The 17468-nt window shown below is 38.8% G+C and overlaps 2 protein-coding genes across 5 annotated transcripts in view; both read right to left on the minus strand.

Moving 5' to 3' along the window:
- chico overlaps positions 1–13573 on the minus strand; it is a 563283-nt gene extending 549710 nt beyond the window's left edge. Inside the window, exons 1-2 of one of the 4 annotated variants that reach the window (XM_065234489.1) lie at positions 13312–13573; positions 8002–8219 (exon numbers count right to left, since the gene is read on the minus strand). The gene's annotated coding sequence lies outside the window, so the exon portion shown is untranslated. Of the gene's footprint in view, positions 1–7997; positions 8698–13292 lie in introns of those variants that run through there. The other 3 variants (XM_065234506.1, XM_065234498.1, XM_065234493.1) reach the window with 3 other exon arrangements.
- for (cGMP-dependent protein kinase for) overlaps positions 1–17468 on the minus strand; it is a 690301-nt gene that overhangs the window by 120871 nt on the left and 551962 nt on the right. The gene's annotated exons all lie outside the window — the stretch shown is intronic.

Raw genomic sequence — 17468 nt, forward strand, 5'->3', positions numbered from 1 at the left:
CTGCAAAAATTCGTCACGCACCCTGTACTCATTACAGCTAAAATACTACTTTTCTAAATTATGAAACTATTTCATTTTCATTTTGCAGCGTTTGGTGGGGCAATGGGAGCGCAAGTCAATCCAAAGCCGAGGATAAAGGACGGGTAATGGCTGAATAGTCTATGCGGACCACTTGAACGCCATGGGTAAAGGAAGGGATTGAAGAGGCCGGTTATTGGTGGGTTTTGAGGAAATGACACATAGTGATGCTAAATATAAAGAAACCGAAAATCCATCTCCCACTGATTCATCCTTTCACATATATAGGGTAAAAGTTGGCCTCGGCAACACCCCAACCTACCATCGTCAGGGGGGCAAACAACGTCCCTGACAGCTCAATTTTGGCATGTGGATACATTGTGTTTCAGAGCAATTATTGGCCAAATTTGAGTGCTCTAGGACTTTGTCTACTCCCCCCCCCCCCCCCCCCCCGGACGACAACAGGCTAAGGCATCGCCGAAGCCAACCTTCCCCCTACCAAATTGATATTTTAAAGCAATAATCAAAATAACCAGACAATACATGAAAAGGCTAGTTACCAGTTGCTTCAAGGTTCAATCCACCCCGATGCCCCTCGGAAAACTTCAAAAGCAGCCCCTTCCGACGCACTACTTCAGACTGCAAGAAGCTCGCACTATTCGATTCCTTTTGATATTTTACACAAAATGACGCGAGCCCCCCGCAATCCAAAACAACGCGCCGAAAAAAACCGCTTCCAAACCTCCAAAAAATGCATCAAAGCAAATTGAACCTTAAAGGCTAGTTGCCTCCCTAAGCGGACCCTCCGCATCCTAACTCTTCTGTTAATCCACTTAATGCTACTAGGTTGTCTAGATTTTCTCATTTAAGTTCGTTTGATGATTATGATATCTCTAGTCTAATTTAATAAATAATTGAAATCTCTAATCTACCAACCATGCTTTATTAAGTACCTGCACTTGTGAATGTAATCTAAAATTTAACGTGTTTCAAGTTGTTTTTGACTTTGACCTATATTTAATATATATTAGTTTGTCCCAGGTGACACCTTTAAGTGACTAAAATGCTTCACTTTGAAGTTAGTTTCCTAGCTGATTTTTAAATTACATAGGGTATATGCTTCAACTACGCTCACACGTTTCCACTATGTCGTCCCACAAAATTACGTATGGTTATGTCACAATAGAAGCACGCCACAGTGGAAATCCCGAGTCATAGTTCAAACACTTATGCCAAATCAAAATGAAACACATATAAGATTAGTTGCAATACCATGTACAAAAATGGTGTTTAACATTGTTCCCTGAGTAATACCTCAATGAAAACAACAACGAAAGCTTGTCACGCAAGTAGAAGGAGCACTGTTGGCCACTTTCTGAAATATTTTAATAGTATAATTCCCTTGCAAACCCAAATATATCTATCTGCGTAAAAATAAATAAAATAAGAGTGATTTGCGGCAAAACCCGCCAGTATCGCACCCAACGTCAGTGCCTATACATAAGCGTACTACAACGCGGCTTTCAAATAAAGGAGTAACAAGTGTGATACTATCACTTCAGGCTAGAACTTTGGTTCTCTTATGCAATGGTTCATCAGAGAGGGGAAGCTCAGTAATCCTCATCGCATGCTCATGACGCTATTCTGTCACGGCATGAGCCAACGATGCCGGACCTAAACCAACCGTCTCCAACGCTCCACTATGAAGCATAAGATTAGGCCCGCCCACCAACGTCCAGGTTAAAAAACTAGCCAAGGGGAGGGTACTTTTCTAAATTATGAAACTATAAGATATTATAATAATAATTTCTATATGGAAGATGCATGCAAGTAGAGTAGATAAAGTTTGTGTATGACACATAAAATCAGTCAATTTCGCTGGTATAATCAGCGACCGCTGCAATACATTGAGCCCCGTTAGTTTTGGATGTTTTTATAAAAATTCTGTGTTAATTATTAAAATTAAAAAAAAGGTGCGTCCAGCAAATTTTCATCCTGACTCGGATACAGGAGAAGATCGACGTGACTCTCCGGCGGCAGCAGGCAGGATTCCGTGCAGGAAGATCTTGTGTGGACCATATTGTCACGCTCCGCATCACGTATTCCAAGAGTCATTCAAGAGGTAAAGCTTTCGATCGACTCAATCACGAGGATCTGTGGGGCGCTCTGAGACGCCAAGGAGTGCCGGACAAAATCGTCAACCTCATCTAAACGCAGTACGATGCATTCATGTGCAGAGTACTGCATAAAGCAGCCTTGTCCGACCCTACCCGGGTAGTAGCAGGTGTGAGGCAAGGATGTATACTCTCACCGCTACTGTTTCTCATGATAATCGACGGGATTATGGTAGGGGACTATTCTTCCAACTTTACAGTAGCGGGGCAAGCAGAAGAGAAAGTTGAAAGTTCCAATATCCGAGAGCGACATAGGTACATAGGCTGGCGAAATGTATGGAAAGCTAGCCAGATAAGTCAACGCACCAAAATACGAATTTTCAATTCAAACGTGAAATCCGTGTTGTTATTCGCCAACGAGAAAACTGCAGGTCTTCATCAACCGATGCCTGCGGTCTGGTGGCCTTACAACTAGATGTCGAATGCTGAACTCCATCGTCGATGTCATCACAAGCCGAAGCAAAACGCAACATTTCACTTCAACACGTGTTACCTAATGCGAATAAGTGTTTACTAATGCTAATACTAACACGTGTTTACTAATACGAATCAAATTCGAACATTTTTGAAAAAATCGATTTTTTGGTCGATTTAACATATAGGGGAAATGGCTCTAATGTTGGCCTATGGATCTAATATTGGGCCCATCGCTAAAAATCTGCTATTTATCAATTGTATCTAGATGAACGCGTCATTGGGACGGTACTAATGGATATTTTTTGTTGCTATTGAAAATTTAGTCGATTGGTGAATTTATGTATGGGCCCAAATTAGGGACACTTAGGCCGACATTACATACATTTCCCCTAAGTAACCCCTTAAAGAGTGGTATTTTTTGGTCGTGCGAGTTTTTTTTCATGTTCTTTTGTAATTGAATATATTAATTCTGCGATTTAGTTTATCGTATGCCAATGATCAGAATTCCGATCGAACGCTGCCTGAAAATACGGGCTCCTTTTCGATTGTTTTGGTCATATTTGTGCAGTATTTTTTAGTTCATTCGATTTATTTCGATGATATGGTTTTGATCTAATTTCCGTCCTACTAAGCACAACCCGCGCTTTACCTCTCTTTTCTGAATGAGTTTAAACAAAAAATGAAATATTTCTGTCAAAGATGACTTTTAAATGTATTCACCTTTCCATACGCATCCTTAGATTTGATAAAGAGTCACAAATTGTTGAGATATTGTTTAAAATCTACACTGCTTCTTGATTCTAAATTCGTTCTACGAGTTTCAATTCCGTCCTAACGCATTGAAACGCCATTAGATTTTCTTCGGCCTACGGATAAACGGGTAAAGGGGATTCGCTATATGAGCGCTTCTTTTGTTTTGAGAACAATGAGCGTAAATATTCATACAATGTGCTCTAATAGGATTTATGTTGTAGCTAATGAACTAACGCATCGGAACAAACCTATTGATCTTTTCTGATCGATAGAACGGAAATGGGCGATTACGACGAAGTAGTACGCTACCCTATGCAGCGTTTTGTAGATATTCATTGGCCAGGGCTAAACAGTTTTCCATATGTCAGAACTCCGGACAGCTGGGAGGATTCATGTTTTTGGGCTTCCATGATTTTTGGTGATTTTTCACACAAAATTTTACCACATAACTAACGAGTCGACTTGATGGATGCGGTCAATTTTGTAGTCGTCGATGTTCCCAGTTGTTTAGCTAAACCTCAAACAGAGGCATTCTTCTATTAGCAAAAGTTTCAGTGATTTTCCAGTTCAGCTTTCGTTCATACAGATTAAGATTATTTCACAGATTTCTGTGAAATTTTACCGAAATCTCAACAGCCGAACGTTCAGTTAACAGTTCGGTGATTTATCACAGAATATCAGTGACAAATTACAGGCAAACTGTGTAAAATCACCGAACTGTTTACTGAACGTTCAGCTGTTGATCTGTGAAATAATCTTAGTGTGTACGGTAATCTCCGCATAAGACTTCTGGAAATAAATTCTGACTGCTTCGATACTTACTTCCTACGTTTTCGACAATTATCGAGTGACAGGTAGGAGGCATTTTTAATACCACCGGATTTTTCTATGATTTTATTTGTGATTTTTTGAAACAAATTTCATTAAATTTGGCTGCAAATTGCGATCACACGTTTAAAAATAGAAGCGAAAAGAAATCACTTAAAAACAGAATTTAGTGTATATCGATTTAAACTCACTCAAAATTGATATTTTTATGTTTCTATGAAGGCGGTTGTGTTTTGACAGAAGATGCATTTTAACCAAATTTGATTGAATAAGAGTGAACTATGGGCAAATTCATTCGCTTGCGCGAGTCAATATCAGCAATCCAAATGAGCTGGTCGAGTGTTGATTCTACCAAACAAATGACTGCATATATAGACTTGAATCTGACAGCAGTAGAACCAAACAGGCGAGCAGCTGAAAGAATATGAAAAACGTTCTCGCCGAGTAAAAACTCGATAGCTAGGAAATCATTGAAACAAGAATATTTTTATGGTGAATTTATCAAATTCCCGATTTTCTTGAATGAGTTGCCATAAAATTTAAGAGTTTCTCTAAAATAATAATTCTAAATGTTGTCTCCTGTAAGCATATAGCAGCCCCGTAACGTGGGTGGATCACCTTTTCGTGGTACGTTACGGGATGTAAGATCTACCACCGATAGCTACTTCAGTAATCCAAGGAACACATCTTAGTCCTTGTTACTTTTGATGACTTGCTGACAAGGACAAGACTCGGCTTTGCCAACCGAGGATGATCTTGAAACAACGAAAAATGAGTTAGTTAGTCTTCATCTATGTCATTCCTAATCTTCTATTCGTTGTTCTCTAGTTTGAAGTGGTTAAGACTAGTTCTGATGCATGGTCATTATCGGTGTCATTCCTTAATTTTGTTGCTAAGGAATCCAGTTTTTACGGACAGAGGCGCGCCTTTGGAGGGTGTTTCAACATGACAACCGTAAAAAAAATTGAATACCTTATCATTTCTCAATAGTGATGGAGTAATACGACATGCACTAAAGTAAGGACACGGTATATACTACAATAGATCAAATTACTGGTCGCAGTGGTGTTAGGTCCCGAAAAGAGGTGAAAAAAATACATTTAACAAGTGACCTGAGCAGGAGAAACGCAGTATCAAATCTTCCTTGGACTTCTACAAGCCGAATAACAATTTGTGGGACACAAAGATGTGTTACCGAGATATTTATCATTCTCCAAATTGTCCTGGAGATATTTAAGGGGTTGATCGAATGTTTGTGCCTTTTGTACTGCACGGAGCCTTATACCATAATTTAAAATGTTTAATTGTGTTAAAAAATAACATTTTTGTATTCTCCGAAACATCCCGGGGATCTGATCTTGAAGTTCTGCAGACTCAACAAGGTATTGTTTTATTTTTGGTTTACATCAACAGGCTGGCTGAAGCCCCAATAATGTTAACCTTATCATGCTGGTAAGAAAAAAAATACATTCAAGCATGGTCATAACATAGAAAACATTAATAAAATCATACATCTCATAGTCAGTCACGTAGAGGCAGTCTTAGCATAAAGTTGTTACGAAGCGATCGGGGTTGAACATTCAAGTCAATTTACCTCAGGATAACCTCACAATCTGTCGTTCCCTGCAGGATGTCGGATACGATTAGGACTCTGCTTGTGTCCCTTCTAGTCCGGAGAGGTTCTAGGTCGATATGTTGACAACGGTTTTCGTAACTGGGTAATCGAAACAGATCATTCCAAGGCAATCTACGAAGCGCAAAACGTAGACAGCGACGTTGAACAGATTGGGGTAAAATAAAGTCCGTTTGAACCCGACTAGACATACTTTCGGTAATATACGATGTGAGACACAGCAGATTGGTGGTTGTAGAGCGGCCGACAGTAAACCCATGTTACTCAGGACTCAAATACTGCTTGCAATGGGACAGCAACGGTTCCATTATCACTAGCTCGAATAGCTTCGAGACGGAGCTTAACGATGTAATTCCTTGATAGTTATCTACAGCGCATCTCCTTCCATTTTTGTGGACGGGAAACATGTGCGCAAATTTCCAGTATGATGGCAATATTCTCTTCAAAAATACTCCATCAGGTCCAGGATTAAAGGATGACTTGAGCAGAGTAGTGGCCTTGGAAATCATCTCAGAATTAACATCAATCACACCCAGAGTTTGATCATTTACTGGAACGTTCCTGGCAGCCAGGTGATATGGTTGTCAGTTAGTATATCATTAGTGAATACACTGGCAAACTTGTCGAAAAAAAGCAACATACACTTGAACGGTGGCAGCAACTTCTCCGTTGAATTCCATAGACGATGGGAGGCCGGACTCCCTACGTTGCTCGATTACGTAGTTCCAAAAGGATTTCGGGTGTAGCTTAAATTTGCACTTGATGTCTCGTTGGAAACTTGAAAAGCATTCACGACTGACACGCTGATAGATGTGATTCAGCCTCACATAATGAAGTTTCAGAGGAATCGTGGGATACCTCTACGATGACTCGATTAAATGATAGAACGTGTAAACCTTCGTGGAGCCCCATAATATCATGTTTGGTTTATTTGGCAATTCCAAATTCCCGCTTTTCCTAGATTTCCCGGATGGATGGACACTAGAGTGGATCAAAATATCGATTTTACCTCACCAAGCTCAATTTATTTTAAATCAGGTGTTGGCAATTGTCCGAAAAAATTGAGCTCATTTGGATGCGAACTCATACTGCTTACTTACCTTACCAATCAGGCTAAGGCCTAGTTGTCCTCTGCTGTCCGAAGAAGTCGTCTCCACTCTACTCGATCCATGGCCACACTTTGCCAGCCTCGTAGTCTGCGAAGGGTCCGCAGATCCCTTATTTCTCCCAGCAGCTGGTGCAATTCGTGGTTCATTCGCCTCCTCCACGTTGCGTCATCCATCTGCACTCCACCGTAGATGGTACGCAACACCTTCCGTTCGAAAACACCAAGGGCGCGTTGGTCCTCCACGAGCATAGTCCAGGTCTCGTGGCCGTAGAGGATCACCGGTCTAATCAGCGTCTTGTAGACAGTCAAGTTCGTGCGGCAGTGAATTTTATTCGACCGGAGCGTCCTCCGGAGTCCAAAGTAGGCACGATTCCCTACCATAATGCGTCTCTGAATTTCTCTTCTGGTATCATTTTCGGCAGTCACCAGTGAACCCAAATAACAAATGTAATGGCAGTTCTTGCAATGCGTTTTCGAAAAATAGACTAACTTAAAAATTACGAAATTATTTAAAAAACTTTTCATGTTGCAAATTCTGCTTACCTTTCATGCAAATCTGTACTAGAATCTTACATTTACCGATTCATTATAGGAGGTCACAGACTGACCCTTAGTACAATGTATTCAATACATGATTTCGTGGATTTTGAGTTGACTGCTTTTTATTGTTCAATGCCAACCCTCTTCCGAAACGTCACCGATAAGAACCGTACCCAGACATGCGAGACGGTTTTTATGCTGAAGCTGAAGAGAAGCACTGCTTCAAGGCAGCCACTTTTCCGCTCCGTACACGACGGGAAGAAAAGAGAATCACTAAATAATAACAAAAACACTAACCACACCAATATAGGTGCAGACGACGACGGTGTAGAAAAGAAAAATAACCCCAAACGCATTCTCTCATGAATTCCAAATCAGTAAAAATGGTCCATTTTCTCGTTAAGTCGCAGTACATGTTCGCTTTTCGACAAAAGGAAGAGCGGATTTCAAAAGTTAAGGCGTCATTGAAACTAACTAGATGCCAGAACATTATACAACAACACTTACATTGCTTTCTACTACGTACCTACCTTCAATTTCACTTTGAAGAAGAACTTTTCCAGTTTACAGGAACGGCTTCCAACATAAATTGTTTCATTTACACTTAATTGTCGAACAGTAGCATCACTTTTGGTCACAATATATTCGAGATTGACGTTCTTCTTTCACTTTAAACATATCTTTTCGATATTTTGCTCACGGCAGCGCCACAATAACACACATAAACATTCGGACTGCTTTCGTTCTTCTGTTGGACCAAAACAAAAATTTACTTTAATCTGAAATCAAAACAAGTCAACACATCGCACTACGCCGTGGTAAATAATCGTCATCGTTTTGTTGCGGGCCACAATCGGAAAAGTATTTAGTCTTCGTCGATGTTGTTACTACAGCACGAAGGGACACAGCAAAATAAAAAACAAATTCACATTGCATGCTCCGTGGCATATATGTAGGTAGGGGATAGCATCTCCCCGGAATCAGTAGTTGAGCTATTGGAACAGGTACAACACTTGCTCGTTTCTGCTGGTCAAACACTTCTTATGCGCACTTTTTTCGATTGTTGGTAATTGCTGTAAAATTGCGTCAAAACGCAACCGGAACACGGTTCTACAATAGTCCAAAGGCGTTTGTTCCATTCGGGGCGAAGCCCACAGATTTATCCACATCCATCATGGAAGATCTACCCATTTCGGAACGCCTGTCTGCAGTGCTGCCAGATATGGTGTCGTTGTTGGTATTTTTTTCATTACAATAGTACATTCTTTCTGTGGTAATTTTGAACCGATATTTTCGGGATTCAAAGATTTTGATGAATTTTCTTAGTTCTAGAAGACTATTAAAAACTTCATGCGTTAAGACTCATTTGCTCTTAACTGCAATCAAGGTTATTTCGGTTCATTTCGCTATAAACAATTTTTTTTTTCTTTGGAATTATGAAATCATTATGATGATATTTTGTGCTTGTAAGTTACAAAAAGAGGTTTTAAAGTATGTGTTTGAAAAATAAAACCTATCAATTTTATTTTCAGAGTGTATTTAGTGATTTTACGATCGAGGAAGTGAGTACAAAATATTATAATAAAATCTAATGATTTTATAATTCCGAAAAACATTTTTGTTTCAGCGAAATGAGTCGAATCAACCTTGCATACATTTATCGCAGTTTTAAGCTTGAAAATTCTACCAAAAATACATTTCTTATCCGATTGGGCTGAAAATTTGGACCTCCCAGTAAAATTTAATGAGGATTATGGGGAAAATAAGAAAAGATTAAATATAGATAAAACAAAATTCCTAATTTGACGGCTCTCGCTCGCTGTGCGCTTTAACGTATTCATATAAAATATAAAGTATTTATGTGATTTATATCAGATAGCAATATCTTGATGGTGTGTATATGGTTTATGTATATGGAAGACTAAGATGAGCCTAACTTAGAGAGAGTCATTTTTTCACAGTTTTATGAGAAATTTCTAAAAACGTGAGTGTTCATTCAACTGAGTAAAAGTGACTCCAGGATGGCCACCCGTTAGACTTTTTTAAATTCCCGGTGTGTACGAAAGATTTTCCGGATACGTAAAAAAGTTAAAATTGTGTACACATGAGCTATTTAAAATCTGTATCATTAAATCACTAGGGACTCATCAATTCACAGCGGTTCAAAAATCATTTCGAAGTATGCTATTTACACATGTTTGAGAAAATGAGTCTATTAAACACAATATTTTTAGAAATACCAGTAACATCCTCGGAATATTTTTCTTTTTGCTGATTTCACCAAAAATCATCTTTCCCAATTCAACAGAGACTACTTAAATGGGGCCTGGGAAACAGGAAAAAAAAGGCATGCTAAATAAACATATTGCAAGAACTAAATCACATCGACCAGAAAACTATTCCTCGGAAAATTACTCGGAACTAAGCACCAGTGCTGAGATTTGTCATTGTCATTGACAGACTTTCACGCGATATTGGCAAAATTGTTTTTCACAAAGTCACTAATAAACTTGATCCTCAAAAAAACCTAATTCATTTTCGTCAATGACAAACAAAAAGTTTAATTTCATGCATTCTGTGCCACATTATTGTTATCCAAGCTGTTCAGGACGTAGACGCTTGTTCACTTTAACGGCTTCGTGTCGTTTTGCACAAGTTTTTTAATTTCGTTTCAAATTTAGCTAATTAAAAAAAATCTGCACATATTCGTCACTGACAGCATTGTCACTGACTATTGACATGGTTTGCCTTGACGATGACTGTTAGCTCAAATTAGTGACCAAACATAAATATTCTCGCCGTGTATTGTCGAGACTTTGCAGCACTGCTAAGTAATATCAATAAAGTGAAATTTACAGTGGAAGCTTTCTGGAGGTAGGAAAGAACCAGCAAGTCGGTTTTTTTTCGGGGCGGTTAGAATAAACTTCAAGTGGGAGCTGACAGGATCCGTCGGGAGATAAACATCCAGATAAAAGTTTGAAATCGGAAGAAACTTTCAGATGAAGATGGCACACACTTCGCGATCAAGTCAGCAGGACTTCTGGGGTAAGTAGGAAGATGCTTCCCGGAGAAATAATAACAATATTCCGGTGTCAATCAGGAGCAAGTCTGGAAAAAAATACTGCCAGATGATGCTGGAAGAAACTTCAGGAGAAAGCCAAAAGTATTTTTGGAGAAAGTCGGAATCTACAAAGGGGATAGACAAAATGACCGGGACAGTCATAATAAAAGAAAAATAAAACAATTTTGATAAAGCCGGATTTGATGGGACATTTATATCAGTTTTCCAGTGTGACCAGTGGCCACCGGAGATGTTCGGGGGTTTTTTTTTTGCGAGGTAAGTCAAAAACTGTTGTTTATTTCAATATGAAAATTTATAAGAATTCATATTTTTCCCTGATACTAGAAGTAATTCTGATTTCAATGATGGACACATATCCAAGATCTGATGAGAAACAACCGATATCTGGCCATTTCGTTGAAATCGAATCAGGTAAAGTGGACAGTAATGTTAATCTTTTGAATCACGTCAATATGGCTATCCTCATGATTTTTCAGCACGATTTACCCAGAATCGTTTTCAGCGTCACCAGTTGCGATGGTCATCCTGAAGCAGGTTCTGGGGCATGACCAGAATCATATTAATATGGGTGCCAAACTTCAAGATTTTGCAAGCCAATACCAATGGTAGTTTTATCATGTGCACAGCTTGTCATAATTACCCTGGACCAGATTCTGGATGCCCCGGGGGATGTGACCAATTTGGAACATGACCGGAAACATATCAATATTATATAAAATCATTTTTTTTTTAAATAAATTTCATACGGGGAAAGATTGACACCCCTCCATTTGTGTATTGAATTATCAAATAATGTTTAATTTGTGCATACATGCATTGTTTTCGCCAAAATTGAGAAAAAACAGTATAAATTTTCATCAAAAACAAAATTTCATTGATTTCATTGACGCACATGGTGGATTTGCTGTGCATTAAACTCAGTAGTTCAATTGATTAAACAACAGCTTCGCTTGCTAAAATGCTTAAGAATATCATATTATTGTTAATAAACAAGTTTAAATCGGTTTCACTCCAATTCAGGTGGGCACTCTTTACATGAAGTTTTGAAAAATCTATAAACAAAAAAAAATGCGTTTCATATAAAGTTTTTGCGGAATTTAACGAACTCGAAACATCACTGCAACTTTCTTGATTCGCGACTCGAACTAATCCAACGTGAAAGGAATAATGACTCGGATTTTGATATCTACACGTGTAAAAAATACTTTTTTAGATATTTATTATGTTAAAAGGACAAATCTAGAGTAACATTTGAAATGGGCCTATGTCCAAAACGTAAACAAATCGGGTTTTAATACCATTCTTTAGCACCGCTTGATAGCCGCTAATCGTGTAGGAAAATTCCGCATAATCGAGAAAAATCATTAAAAATAACTCGATTTTCGAAACGGCCCCATCAACGAAATTTTTCGATTCATTAATAGGCCCGCACGCTTAAACGGCCAACCATTCATTTATTTCATTTAATTGATAAGCCTAGTGACGTAAAAAATTTCAAAACAAAGCTAGGCCCTACTGGTTGAGGCAGGACCAATGATTTGTTTTGAATTTATTTGACGTTGCGAAAAGGCTTAGCAAAGGGCGTACCATTCGTGTTGACAAGCACAACTGCTTAACAAAATGGGCCTATCCATTGATAGATTCACAAAAAGGCTTATTAATTTAAGAAATTAAATTGTTATCGATTTTCATATATTTTTGAAAGCTTTTCGCATATTCTGGAGGTTGTAAACTGAGATACAGTTACTTTTGTTATTGTGAACAATATAAATGCCTAAAACACTTAAATTTTCTTAAATATGAATTGAATAGCGGGGGAAAAATTTAAAATTCATTTTCTGGTTTGTTTACGTTTTGGACATAGGCCCATTTGAAATGTTACTCTATAAATTTCCTTTTGTTCCACAACATAACCCATGGGATTAAGGAATTATAAAATATTATTATGATATTTTGCATTTGTAAGTAACAAGAAGACTTTACGCTCAACACATAACACCTGCCAATTTCGCTTTATGAGAGTCACAATCAGCAATACTTGCCACACAATTATACTAATGCAAAAATGGTACACTGCCTTGTGCGGCATAACAATCTCATTAGAATTTTTGGCAAAAATGAGTTAAACATTGGAATTTACAATGTACACGAAAAGTTTCCTACTTTGTTCAGAAAATGTCGTGAAAAATACCAAAACATAGTTGTCTCATCCATAAGAGCCCATGGAGAAAAAAAATTTCAATAGCGTTTTTTCAGCTTGCAAATAGAACAACTATGCTTAAAAGGGCAGTACAGGCATCGAAAGCTAACAATTAATAAATGTGAAAGTGCATCTAGTACACGCAATAAGCTAAAATGCGAAGAAGAATACATTCCTTACAACCTCTTATTGTATCTTACAAATACAAAAATGTCATATCATCTTATGATTCTATAATACCTTAACACATTTTTGATGCAACACTCTGAATAACCAATTTTTCCAAACTGTCATACTTACGAATAATTCAAGCCTATAATTAGCGAGAAAAATGTCAACAAAATAAACAAATATGTTCATACAACAGGTATGTAAGTATAACGACTTTCGCGTAGGAGTTTAAAAATTCACGCAATCTGCAGTATGACAATCCCGAATATCATCCTTTCACTTGACACCACCATCCTGGCAGCACTGCAACACCGTACGGGCTCGCTGCCAAGGGGAGCTCGCTTGGGTATCATTCCACTTCCACACACCACAAATTCCTTCCCGTACCAGCTATATTTTGTGTTATTTTTCCATCCCGTTTTTCCCAATCCGAACACTCCGCCACAACACACAACATTCGCGATAATTCACAGAAAACCGTCACAAAACGCGCGAATCACTCGATCACGGCTCAAATCTATCATTAGCGGGGCAAATCGTGCCAAATTCGACCGAAATTGCACTTGAAAACCCATGTGTTTTGATTATTTCCACTAGCAGTACGAGTTTTCACTACGTAGTAAAACGCGTCCATCTTGGCTTTTTTGAGTGCCCCAGCCCTAGCAGCTCCAACACTCCGCTCCGTTCTCACACACACCAGCCAGGACCGGGCCTTAATTTGCGTATCCGCGATGAAAACAGAGCACTCACTCGTCACTCGGTCGGCAGTGGCTGGCACCACTACCAATGCAATGTACGATCAAAATAATAATAATGAAGGGGTCGGACGCAGAGAGTGGCTAACGGGAATCCACACAGCATAACAAAACACGCGGAGCACTGGACTGACTGGTGCTAAGTGATGTGGATGTGTATGTTATACGATCACACAGCATAAACGAGGTTTCATTCATGCGCCCAGATCATGATGCGCATTTGTTTTTCAGGAATCAACGAGGGGTGACTGAAAGGAGAAATTTTTTATTTTTGCAACCAATATTTATTAAAGATTAAATCTTTTCCACATCTGTTTTAAAGTTTGTTATGCAATAGCTTTTGAGAACTGCTCTATGCGGTAGATATGGTTGGTATAAAATGATATAATAGTAATACAAAAATAATTATAATAGTAATACAACATAAACAACTAGAGTAGCTTTTACGATTTTTCCACAAACATTGAATATCAGCTAATTAGAAACATGAACCATTTACTGGTGACAGGAAGAAACTACTCACATGTTTTTTTTTTACTTTTTTTTCAAAATTTTGCTCGCCGAGATGTGAGAGATAATTTTAAACTAATTGTATTTTTCGAATTAAGTACCTACTTTAAACTAATTAGATTGTAACTGTGGAGCAAAATTACCTATTTGAACGCTCCAGATTGGAACCACTTTCATAGAATATTAAAAAAAAAAAACGAATATTTCATACAGGGGAATTGGCTCTAATATTGAACTATGGATCTAAGATTGGGTCCATCGCTAAAAATCTGCTAGTTATCAATTTTATCTAGATGAACGCGTCATTGGGACGGTACTAATGGATATTTTTGGTCGCTATTGAAAATTTAGTTGATTGCCGAATTTATGTATGGGCCCAAATTAGGGGCATCCATTTCCCCTATACTATGTATCTCTACATTTAGGGCAATTTTTTGAAAGACTGTGAGTAGATAGATTTTTGAAATCTTGGCTAGTGGTTGAACAAGTATTTATTGATTTATCAGTATAGCTTTGGACTTTATTGACAGAGTATGTATAAAGTTTGAGTGATTTCAGTAAAACCATAGAGGTAACTCTAAGACCACTGGGTCCCGAAGAAAATCATTATTATTTTTTGGCTCACTCAGTACCAGAACAACGGTCCCAAGCAGTCCCAAGCTATTTCACTCACTGATTTTTCGAAGATTGATTCGCTAGTGTGAGATTTTTTGAGCATCTAGAATTGAGATTTAGATGTGTCGCCCCCCTCGCATGTTCTGCATGAATCCACACACCTCTGATGTTATCTGTCAAACTTTCATAGCGAATCAAAACAAACATAGTGTAGTAATAGAATTTCAACTAGAATAGGGTACGTTAATCGTTTGCTTGGGACCAATAGGCTACTAAAGTGGTGAGCCAATTTAAAATCGTTAGTTTCGTATTGATTGTTGGTAAAACGGTCGATTTTCAACTTTTTTCATAGTAGACGGATTTTATTTTTATCTGTAAAATAGCGTATACAAGCAAAAATAAGCTGTATTCGCTAACATTTGGCTGTATAAGCTGTTCTGCAACTGAATTTGATTTTTTTTTAGATCTACGATTTATTGACTCATTTTCTATAATGCTCTAAACTGCTCGACAATGTGATTTATTCAAAGTTATGCTGAAAAGAATTCTTTGGGTTTTGAGAGGAGAAGTTCATGTGAATCCTATTGCTATTTCCAAGACAGTTATGAGAAGGGACGTAGTAATGGATGACGAAAACTGTCCCGCAAAGCGGCGCCGGTGGTGTAGTGGTAAGCGTGATTACCTCTCACCCCTCTCAGGCCTGGGTTCAATCCCAGTCGGCGCCGCCGGGATGTTCTGAGACATAGCAGGGAAGTAAAGCCGTCCCCGGTTCATGAGTTGATGGGTCGATAGGTATTTTCCAGATGTGGGAGCTACCTCCCTGGCGTCGGTAGCATTGGTGCTCAGCACGGCAAACAAGATCGATGGAAAACAAATCAAGAGCAAAAAAAAAGAAAACTGTCCTCCTCGAATTCAATGAGTTCTACTTAGCAACCGTTCCATGAAATGCATTCCAGAGCCAGGAAGACAGGCAAAATCATTATTCAGAATTTGGTTGAAGTTGGCCAAATTTGGATTTTTTAAAGATATATTCCTAAAAAGCAGTGCTTCAAAATCTCGACCATGTAGTATTTCCATTTATTTTCAAAATTGACAAGGGTTGAAAAAAACATCGCGACTTGGAAGGTTGCCAAAGCAAACGCCGACACATCTGAGAGTCCCAAAAAATATTTTCCAAATATGGTTGCTGCAATCGGGAATCAGCCCAGAACCGGAGGTGGTTCTGCTTTGAACAAATTGAACAATGTTTACAGTTTTAGGAACATATATCATGCGGAAGGTTTCAATTATGGCGCTGGAAGCACCACCGTAAAAAAGATCGTGGCAAGTAACCAAAAGGTGAGCATCACTATTCGGGACCGCGGAAGAGCAATCAATACCAAGGAGGAATCTGGTTGATTCGTGCAGGCCTGGCCTTTCTGCAGCTAGACATATAAATGAGCTCCTCAGCCGGATGCGAACGATGGAATCGGACGATGAGAACAGCCAAATGAGGATTAACCGGGAGGAATCACGCGATGCTTTAGGATGCCAACGGCCCAACATAATGGTGCGGCAAACGGATACGAACCGTTACCAAGAACCCGATTGTACCAACAATCAATACGAAACTAACGATTTTAAATTGGCTCACCACTTTAGTAGCCTATTGGTCCCAAGCAAACGATTAACGTACCCTATTCTAGTCGAAATTCTAGTACTACGCAATGTTTGTTTTGATTCGCCATGAAAGTTTGACAGATAAAATGAGGGGTTTTTGGTTTTTCCTATGTTTCGAGGGTTGATTCGACAAGCTTGGGACCGAAGATAGTACCAGAGGTGAGCCAAAAAGTTGAGCACGTTTCTTCGGGACCTACTTGTCTTAGAGTTACCTCTATGATAGTACCACTGCTATTGGTGAAGCTGAGATGAACAATGACCGGGATATCGAACGAGACCCAGTTCCAAAACAAAGAAAGTGAAAGCTGAATAATGCAGTACTCGAAGAACCGCGAAGATCGAAGAGAAAAAGAAAAATGAAGCTCAATGAAGAGTTTTGTTATAAGTTCTGATTGTTTACATTTTCAAATTTTTGAGATTGTTTAATTTGATGATATACGCCATAGATCCAATTTTGAGCCTCCTAAGCACAACCCGCCTCTATATTTCGAGTGTTTTTTTTTTTCGCAAAATGGATTTTTTTTTTCATTGCAGATGACTTCTAAATTGATTTACCTTTCCGTAGATTTGAAATAGAAAATCAAATAGTTGTTAAAAATCTAACACTGCTTCTTGACCCCAAACTCGGCCTAACGCATAGAAACGCCATTCAAATGCCATTGACGCAAGGTAGCCAAAAATTTAAACTGATAGCCACTAGTATGGAGGAATATTTTATCTATTGGAAGTAAGTATTTCTAGAGATAGTGAACGATGAAAATAATATTATCATACTTACCTTACCAATCAGGCTAAGGCCTTGTTGTCCTCTGCTGTGCGAAGAAGTCGTCTCCACTCTACTCGATGGCCACACTTCACCAGCCTCTATTCTGGGAAGGGTCTGCAGGTCACCTTCTACTTGGTCGATCCACCTTGCCCGCTGCGTGCCTCTTCTTCTTGTTCCTGTTGGGTCGCTTTCGAGAACCATTTTCACTGGGTCGTCGTGTGGCATTCTCACGACGTGCC

Source organism: Ochlerotatus camptorhynchus, unplaced genomic scaffold, assembly GCF_037179485.1.
Source record: "Ochlerotatus camptorhynchus isolate MF236.1 unplaced genomic scaffold, CSIRO-AGI_Acam_v1.1 ptg000038l, whole genome shotgun sequence".
In the NCBI taxonomy this organism is placed as follows: Eukaryota; Metazoa; Arthropoda; class Insecta; order Diptera; family Culicidae; genus Ochlerotatus; species Ochlerotatus camptorhynchus.